The sequence below is a fragment of the Nicotiana tabacum genome, chromosome 18 (genome assembly GCF_000715075.1).
Source record: "Nicotiana tabacum cultivar K326 chromosome 18, ASM71507v2, whole genome shotgun sequence".
NCBI classification, from domain to species: domain Eukaryota; kingdom Viridiplantae; phylum Streptophyta; class Magnoliopsida; order Solanales; family Solanaceae; genus Nicotiana; species Nicotiana tabacum.
In genome coordinates, this window is record NC_134097.1 from 14961381 (window position 1) to 14971863 (window position 10483).

A 10483-nucleotide genomic window follows, 5' to 3' on the forward strand; every position below is an offset into this window, starting at 1 on the left:
TTCTCTTCTTTTTCTAAATTTACTTTCATCCCTTCAATCCTCTTCTTTTTTACTTGAATCAAATGCGAGATTAGTGTTAATGACACGGAAATATTATCTCTACTAAAGTAGAATGTCAAATTTTAAACTCTTTTGTCATTAAGTAAAACTGAAGTTACTAACCTTATCAATTAGCATAATAAATTGTAGAAAAGAAACAAATATAGCAATTCCACATCGAATTCTCAACCTTATTTTATCATCATAATTAAAGATTAATCTTCTTAACTTATACGATACTGCGAGGTTAATCGTGGAAGACTTATATAGCCGGTTAGGTTAAGTTTCTCAGCATGCCAAAATTATTTTTATTTTTTTAAAAGTGCTTTTTTCCTCGAATTGAGGTGTTTGGCCAAATTTCTTTTTGAAACAAAAGTGTTTTTGGCTAGAAGTAGAAGCAGTTTTGAAAAACCAGAAAAAATAGTTTCTCCCCAGAAGCAGAAGTAGAAGTAGTTTTGACTTTTCTTCTTACCAAAAATATCCTTTGCAAAATATTATATATACCAAAATAATCATACTTAGTTTAAACAATTAAATAATATAAAATTACTTTTGGGATGAACTTTCATATTTATTAGATGATTTTTGATATATTTAAATTATCTTGAAAGAATAAAGTACTTTTCAATTTTATTTTTATATTTTACTTAAATAAAATAAAAAATTTAATTATTATCTTTAATAATAAAAATTTATAATTATTTATCTACTTATATAATATTAACTATTAAGCAAATCTCTTCATGTCCTTATTTGTAATTTGACACATAAAAGCACTTTTTGAAAAGCTTGGCCAAACACAAATTATTGTTCAAAAGTGTTTTTCAAATTGATTAGTCATACACAAACTGTTTTTCTCCAAAAATACTTTTTTAAAAAGTATTTTTGAAAAAAGCACTTCTCAAAATAAACTGATTTTTTCTGGCCAAACCGGCTAACAGTGACTTGTGGACTAATGAAAAATCAAAGTCCCTATCACCGGTCAAAATCAATCCACTTTGATCAACTAACACTCCAATTTAATTACCTATTAGGGGTCGTTTGCATTAGTTACCGGAATAAGAATACTAATCTCGATATAAAATTTAGAATCATATTTCTCTCTCTCTTTTTTTTTTGTTTTTTTTGTAAAACTAGAAAATCCACAATTGCTATCTTTCGAGTATGCTCTCGGTAAACCTCACCTGAGTGCAGTAGCTCGCGAATCACACTGGACAAGTAAATCGTACTAAACAAGGGCGAGGTTGACCGAGAAAGCAAGAATGTAGGGGGTTTTAAACTTGCGACTTTCCATCTAGGAATCTTCTGCTCAAACAACTCGGCATGAGATTAGCTAATAATGATATAAATTTTATACTAAAATCTTAATTATAGCTATCCCATATTGAATGACATGAGATTATAATTCCGGATAGGAATTATAATTCCAAATTATTTCAAGCCAAACAACACTTGATTTACTTTCAAACTAAACAACCAGTCAACATCAATCCACTTTGATCAACTAAAACTCCAACTTAATTACCTTATCTTACTCTATAAGGACACTTGTACGTCTTCGACTGAATTAAATATTTATTGGGGAGAGAAATTTCAAAAGGGCTCAAAAGGATGCCCTCCGTGATTTTTGCTCCATTACTTTCTAATGGAGTTCTGGATGTGTGCCACGTGTTATATAACTTTTTAAGGGTTGAGAAATCAATGAAAAACTCATATTATTTTAATAAAATCTACCCACAAAAGAAAAGTTTAAAAACAAAGAGAGAGAGAGAGAGAGAGAGAGAGAGAGAGAGAGGTATTTTTGTTTGTACTCATGTATCCTCGAAAAGCTCTATATTTTCTGCTACACTGATTTATTAAGGTGTGACTATAATAATAATAATAATAATAATAATAATAATAATAAAATACTCAGTATAATATCACAAGTAAAGTCTGAAAAAGATAAACAGTTTGCTCCTATCTTGTGCAAATAAAAATATTATTTATAATAGACATTTCCTATCTTATGCAAATAAAAATATGGTTTCTAATAGACATTCGACTCTGAATAATTTCCCAAAAAGAAGATTTTGAAAATACTTTCTACAACTAAATCAATAGCAAATTCAAGTTGACAATATCTGAAATATTTACAACAATATGTACTAGTGTCATGAAATACTTTATATTTATTTTGAAAATACTTTCTAAAACTAAACCCAAATTCAAGTTGACAATATCTGAAATATTTATTACAATATGTACTAGTGTCATGAAATACTTTATATTTATAGTTCTAATATTCTTCTCTTTTCCAGCGAATTTAAGATCGTACTAAATGTGCCTAAACCGCTCCACTACATTGAGAGCCCGTTTAAAAAGTCACTTGGTAAATGGAATTGATTTCATACTAGGGTAATAATTACATAACCTAATAATTATGATGATCTGATTGTTTGTCATAATGTAATTACAGAGTAATTACAATCGTACTGTTTGATTGCACAAGTATAATTATACAATTAGATAAAATTTTAAATGAAGTAATTATCAAAATTTAAAACTTAATATAATAAATATATGCCTATAGATGAATTTTTATAAGTATAAATGACATTAGATTTGGTATTTAAGATGCATATTTTTTCTTGAATATATATTAATTAGTAATCATATATTTATAACTAATATTGTACAAATAATTAATATATATTTTCCAAATTAATAATATTTAGTTTAATTAATTATAGAAACTAAAAACATACGTCTTGTAAGAACATCATGGAATGCATGTTTGATAAAATAAATTAATATTTATCAATATAATATCATAACATTATTCAAATATTTGACAAAACTAATCTATCAATTCTAAATAAAAAATGAACTACATGCAATATGAAATAACAAGCCAATACTGCTAAAATAACTAAATTAAAACCATAAATATAATGCAATTTCAAAGTCCGAAAAGTAAAATATAGTTTAACGTATGTTAAATTCCAACATAATAAAAATATGTTCTAATACAACTTAAGTTTAGGAAACATAATAAGTTTATAACCTCATTCAACAAAAAATTCTACTTTAATGACATCACTCATTATATGCTAAGTTTTTTAATGACTCATTATTTCTAATATTAGCAAGTGTAGTTTCAAAAACTAGAATAATAACGCAGTTACGCTAAATGAAGAAAATAAAATAAATAAAAAATAAAATATACAAGCAATTACATGGAATCACAAGAAGTAAAGGTATAGAAATAAAAGATAAATAATGTACAAAAAAATAAATTTAAAAATTTAAAAAGAAATTAAAAAGTAAAAATAAAAATAAAATAATGAAATAAAAAGCTAGAAAGAAAATAAATTACAATAAAAATAAAAAGGAAAGAAATTAAAAAGTAACCTTGTAATTACAAAGTGTAATTACCACCAATTTTTACCTCCCCTTGAGAATTGGAGAGTGTAATTACAGTATTACACCTCTCCAATTTTACCCAATTCCATGCTGACCAAGTAATTACTTGGTCACACAAACATGCCAAACTGTGTAATTACATCCAATTACCTCAAATCCATTTATTAGGTGGCTTTCCAAACTGGCTATGAAGCACTAAATGTGCCTAAACCACTCCATACATTGAGTCAATGGCTCTATGAAGCATTAAATTTATAAAGTAATTTTGAAATATAAATAAATTGTCGATGTCCTTGACCTTACATTACTTCTTCTTCTCCTACTTGTTTTTCCTCTTTTCTTTTTCTTTTGCTTTTCGTTTTCCTCTTTTAGCATTTGACACAAACTGTAACTATCCGATCAGATATTTTTACTTTCTAGATCCACATTTTCTTAAATAAGACTCCTCGTATGTGTTTTTATAATTTTATGACTTACTGGGATGGTTAGTTCAGGTTTGGAAGTGTTCAGATTAAAATCGTAACACTTAGTTCCTTAATATTGGCTTAAACGGGTTGAGGTTGACTTGGGTCAACATTTATAGTAAACGACCTCAGAACCGGGATTTGACGGTCCCAATAGGTTTGTATGATGATTTTGGACTTGGGCGTATATTCGGATCGGGTTTCGGATGACTCGGGAGTGTTTCGGCACTTAATATTGAAAGTTGGCGCATTTGAGGTTTTCCAGTTCTTTAAATTTGGTTTGAAGTAAGTTTTAGTGCTATCAAGGTCCGTTTGGGATTCCGTATGGTGATTTAAGACTTGCATGCAAAATTTAGTATCATTCCGAGTTGTCTAAGCATGATTCGACGTGTTCGGAGCAAGTTAAAAACATGAAGTTCGTAATTTGACTCAATTTGGTTTTAGGGTGTGATTTTTAGTTTTGATGTTGTTTTACGAGTTTCGAGAGTTCGAGCGGGTCCGTATTATGTTTATGGACTTGTTGGTGCAGTTGGACAGTGTAACGACCCGGCCAGTCGTTTCGAATATTATAATTCCGTTCCCTCATTTACTGCTCAATTTATGTCTTGCAATTGATTTTATGACTTATCGGGTCAGTTGGTTCGGGTCCGGAAGGAACTCGGAGTAAAATGAGATACTTAGTCTTATAATTGAAAATTTAAGTTAGAAAAGTGGACCGGATATGGACCTATATGTAAATGATCTCATATTTAAATTTTGATGATTTCAATAGCTCCGTATGGTGATTTTGGGCTTAGGAGCGTGTCCGGAATATTATTTGAAAGTCAGTAGAGGAATTAGGCTTGGAATGCCGAAAGTTTAATTTTTGAGAAGTTTGACCGGGGAGTTGACTTTTTGATTTCTGGGTCGGAATACGATTCTGAAAATTTGAATACCTCTGTTATGTCATTTATGACTTGTGTGCAAAATTTGAGGTCAATTAGACGTGATTTGATAGGTTCCGGAGTCGTTTGTAGAAATTAAAAATTTCAAGTTCATTAGGCTTGAATTGGGGTGTAATTCATGATTTTAGCGTCGTTTGAGGTAATTTAAGAGTTCGACTAAGTCCGTATGATATTTTAGGACTTGTTGATATATTTGGCCGAGGTCCCGAGGGGCTCGGGTAAGTTTTGGATGGTTAACGGATTAAAAATTTGGACTTGAATAACTCCTGGAATTTTCTGATATCTGATAATGTTTTCCTTCTACGCGATCGCGTGAATGCGTTTGCGATCGCGTAGGCTTATTTGGTTAGTTGGGATTTTTGTTCTACGCGATCGCGTAGGGATATCTGCGATCACGTATGGTTAATATGAGGCAGTGGCATTTTGTGCTTCGTGATCGCGTGAAGCAGGATGTGATCGCGTAGCTCTGGGATTTTGTGACTCGCGAATGCGTGACTAAGGTCGCGTTCACGTAGAGTAAGTGGAGCGGAGTAGAAGTCACGCATTTTGTTCTTCTCGATCGCGTGGACTAGTCCGCGATCGCGTATGTCTGTGATGTTGTGCATCGCGATCGCATAGAGTAAAATCTGGGCAATGAAAAATTGTTCTTCGCGATCGCATGGGAATGTTTGAGATCGCGTAGAGGAAATGTCTGGGCAGAGAGTTTAAGTTCTGAAAATGGGACTTCGTCCCATTTTCAGTTTTTGACGATTTGGAGTGAAGTCCCATTTTCAGTTTTTGACGATTTGGAGCTCGGATTGAGGTGCTTTTTGGGTGATTTTCAGAGGAAACAACGGGGTAAGTGTTCTTAACTCAATATTGATTAAATTACCCGAATCCATGGTTATTTTTATCATTTAATTAGTGAATTGAGTTGGATAAATTTGAAAACCCTCTTGGTTTAAATTGAAGATTTGAGGGTCGAGTTGGAGTCGAATTTTGGTAAAATTGGTATAGTTAGACTCGTAGTTGAATGGGTTTCCGGATTTTGTAACTTTTGTCGACTTCCGAGACGTGGGCCCCACAGGCGATTTTTGAGCTAATTTTCGAATATTTATGGAAAATTATTATTTTCTTATGGAATTAATTCTAATAAATTTTATTGACTGAAACGAATTATTTATGACTAGATTCGAGGTGTTTGGAGACCAATTCACGAGGAAAGGGCATTGCAGAATAAGAATTTCACGGCTTGACGTAAGTAATAGTTTTAAATCTGGTCCTGAGTGTATGAAACCCCGAATTTTGGTATCATGCGATTATTTTGGAGGTGACGCACATGCTAGGTGACGGATGTGTGGGCTTGCACCGAGGGGATTGTGAATTGGTCCGTCCCAGAAAACTGTAAAGTTGAATAATTTATTGTTAGCTATATGCTCTCTATATGTTGATAATATTTGACTGTAAATCATGTTAGAAATCATGCTTAGGCTATATGATAGTACTGTTGGGACCCACATAGGTCGCGTACTTATTGAATTGCCTGATAAATGCTATATGTACTTAGTCTCAGTTTTTACTTGCACATTTTATCTCAGTCTCTGTTATTATTATTGATACATCATATCATTATTATTTGGGCTGATTTCATGATTATTGAGAGCCCGAGAGTCTAGAGAGATTTATGACTGAGTGAGGCTGAGGGCATGATAGTGAGATATTGATACTATAGCACGTGAGTTGTCCGTGCAGCACGTGAGTTGGTCGTGCAGATCCTTATTTTATATTATAGCACGTGAGTTGGCCGTGCAGATCCTTATATTATACTATAGCACGCGAGTTGGCCGTGAAGCACGTGAGTTGGTCGTGTATATCCAGATATTTATATTATGGCACGTGAGTTATCCGTGCAACACGTGAGTTGTCCGTGCAGATTATAGAGCTTAGGCTGTAAGAGCCCCTCCGGATTCTGTACACCCCCAGTGAGTGCGGGTACCCATTGAGAGTGAGTGATGAAGGCTGGGAGCCGAGGGAGTGATGAGGGCTGGGAGCCCAGTGAGTGATTATTGTCCTGAGAGGTTGTACTTGATTTTCATTTGTTGTTGCTTTTAGTTGCTATCTGTCATTGTCGTGAAATCTCTGAAAGATTTTTGATATACGGATTACATGAACAGGAACTGTATAAAAATTGATTTGACATTAAACTATCAGATTTGATAGTATGTTTATTCTTTGCTGGAATTACTGGAAATAAACCATAACTGTTTAGCTCGTTACTATCTTCAGTTCCTTATTTATTATTGTTACTTGCTGAGTTGGTTGTACTCATACTACACCCTGCACTTTGTGTGCAGATCTAGGTATTCCCGGACATAGCGGGTGTTGATCCTTTCACGCGGTTGATTTTCAGGAGATTTTGAGGTAGCTGTCGTATTCTGCAGACCTTGTCTCTCCTTCTCTATCTCTTTGTTCACTGTATTTGGTCTCAGACTATTATAGACTATATTTTCCAGACTTGTATTCATATTAGATGCTCATGTACTCAGTGACACCAGGATTTGAGGAGTGTTTGTATTGTATTTAAATATTATATTTTCAATCTTGAGAGAAAATATGGTTTATTGAGATTTTCGGCTTTCCTAGTATTGAGATAGGCGTCATCATGACAGATGAGATTTTGGGTCGTGACAAGTTGGTATCAGAGCCTAGGTTACATAGGTCTCACGAGTCATGAGCAGGTTTAGTAGAATCTTGCGGATCGGTATAGAGACGTCTGTACTTACCTTCAAGAGGTTGTAGAACCCTTAGGAAAATTTCACTTTCTTGTATTTTGTCGTGCAAATTTGTTGATTCTGGAAACTAAATTTCTGCTATTCTATTCTCTCACAAATGATGAGGACACGTACTATCGGATCGGACGGTCTGCCACCAGTTAGGGCCACGAGAGGACGGGGCCGTGGTAGAGGCCGGGGCCGAGGTAGAGGTCGAGGTGTAGCTCGTACCACATTTGGAACAGCACCTGTAGTACCACTAGTTGTTCCATCTCAGGAGAAAATTTCAGATATAGTTGAGCCGAAAGGATCAGCTCAGGCACCAGCTGTGCCCATTGAGATTGCAGGCATTCAGGAGACTTTGGCCTAGATATTGGCACCCTGCACTGGTCTTGCTCAGGTGGTTTCGGCTCAGGCCGCACCTGCCATTTCTCAGGCTGGGGGAGGTACTCATACCCCCGTTTCCCGTACTCCAGACCGGTTGCAGCTGCTCATGCCCCGGTAGTTCCTGTTATGGCAGATGATGAGCAGAGGAGACTTGAGAGATTTGACAGGCTTCGACCTCCACCATTTAGTTGTACTGAGTCAGAGGATGCTCAGGATTTTCTGGATAGGTGTCAACGAATACTTCGGACAGCGGGTATTCTGGAGACCAGTAGGGTCTCATTCACTACTTTTAAGTTTTCTGGGTCCGCACTCAGATGGTGGGAGACTTACGAGAGACGTAGTCCTGTTGGCACAACACCCCTTACTTGGCATCAGTTCTCCGTGGTCTTTTTGGAGAAGTTCGTACCTCAGTCCCGCAGAGAAGAGCTGTGCATACAGTTTGAGCAGCTTCGCTAGGGTGATATGTCCGTGACGCGGTACGAGATGAGATTTTTTGAGTTGGCTCGTCACGTAGTTTGGTTGGTTCCCACTGATAGGGAGAGGATTAGGAGGTTCATTGATGGCCTCACATATCAGCTGCGGTTACTTATGACTAGGGAGAGAGTATCTGGTGCTATTTTTGATGAGGTAGTGGACATTGCTCGGCAGATAGAAATGGTTCGTAGCTAGGAATGCGGAGAGAGAGAGAGGTTAAGAGGCCTCGTGGTCTGGGTGAGTACAGCGGTGTTCCTTCAGGGGGTAAGTTTTACCGTGGTAAGGGCCGTTCTTACAGACACGCTCAGACGGGTCATCCAGCTCATTGTGGTGCATCATCTAGCCATGGTTCTTACAGTGCTCACTCAGGCCAGTCCTCATTCAGTGCACTACCAGCGTAGAGTTCTCATCATACCTCATCCGCACATGCTTCTGCAGGTCATCCCTCGGGGTATCAGGAGCAGCAGTTCCGTCAGAAGAAGGGTTGTTTCGAGTGCAGAAAATTTGGTCATTTCAAGAGAGAGTGTCCTCGGCAGTTGAGTGGAGTTTCACAGCAGAGTTTTCGACCGACGACACCAGTACCAGTAGTTACACCACTCGCCCTACTATCTCGGGGTGGGGGTCAGGCAGCTAGGGGTCGCCCAAGAGAGGGAGGCCGATCAGGAGGCGGGCAAGCTTGATTCTATGCTTTTCCTGCCAGGCCAGATGTTGTTTCCTCAGACGTAGTGATCACAGGTATTGTTTCAGTGTGCCACAGGAAGGCTTCTATATTATTTGACACTGGTTCCACTTATTCATATGTATCATCATATTTTGCTCATTATCTGGATATGCCCTGTGAGTCCTTAGTTTCACCTGTTTGTGTATCTACACCGGTGTGCGATATTATTACTGTGTATATCGTGTATCGGTCGTGTGTGGTAACTATTGGGGCACTAGAGACTAGAGTTGATCTCTTATTACTCGATATGGTTGATTTCGATATAATCCTGGGTATGGATTGGTTATCTCCATGTCATGCTATTCTGGACTGTCACGCAAAAATCGTGACGTTGACGATGCCGGGGTTTCCAAAGGTTGAATGGAGGGGTTCTCTAGATCTTGTTCCTAGCAGGGTAATTTCTTATTTGAAGGCCCAACGTATAGTTGGAAAGGGATGCTTGTCATATTTGGCCTTTGTGAGAGATGTTGATGCAGATGCTCCTATTATTAATTCAGTACCGGTCGTGCGAGACTTTCCGGATATATTTCCTGCAGACCTGCCGGGTATGCCACCCGACAGGGATATTAATTTTGGTATTGACTTGGTGCAGGGCACTCAGCCCATTTCTATTCCTCTGTATCGTATGGCACCAGCTGAGTTAAAAGAATTGAAAGAGCAACTTCAGGAACTCCTTGAAAAGGGGTTTATTAGGCCTAGTGTGTCACCTTGGGGTGCACCGGTTCTGTTTGTGAAAAAGAAAGATGGTACTATGCGGATGTGCATTGATTATAGGCAGTTGAACAAAGTTACAATCAAGAATAAATATCCATTGCCGTGTATTGATGATTTATTTGACCAACTTCAGGGAGCGAGGGTGTTCTCCAAAATTGATTTGAGGTCTGGGTATCACCAATTAAAAATTCGGGATTCGGACATTCTAAAGACGACATTCAGGACTCGTTATGGCCACTATGAATTTCTTGTGATGTTTTTTGGGCTAACCAATGCCCCAACAACATTTATGCATTTGATGAATAGTGTATTTTAACCATTTCTTGATTTATTTGTCGTGGTATTCATTGATAATATTCTGGTGTACTTATGTAGCCAAGAGGAGCATGCACAACACTTGGGTATTGTATTACAGAGGCTGAGAGAGGAGAAACTTTATGCCAAATTCTCTAAGTGTGAGTTCTGGCTTAGTTCGGGTGGTATTCTTGGGACATATAGTGTCCAGTGAAGGTATTAAGGTGGATCTGAAGAAAATAGAGGCAGTTCAGAATTGACCCAGACCATCCTCGGTTACTGAGATTCGGA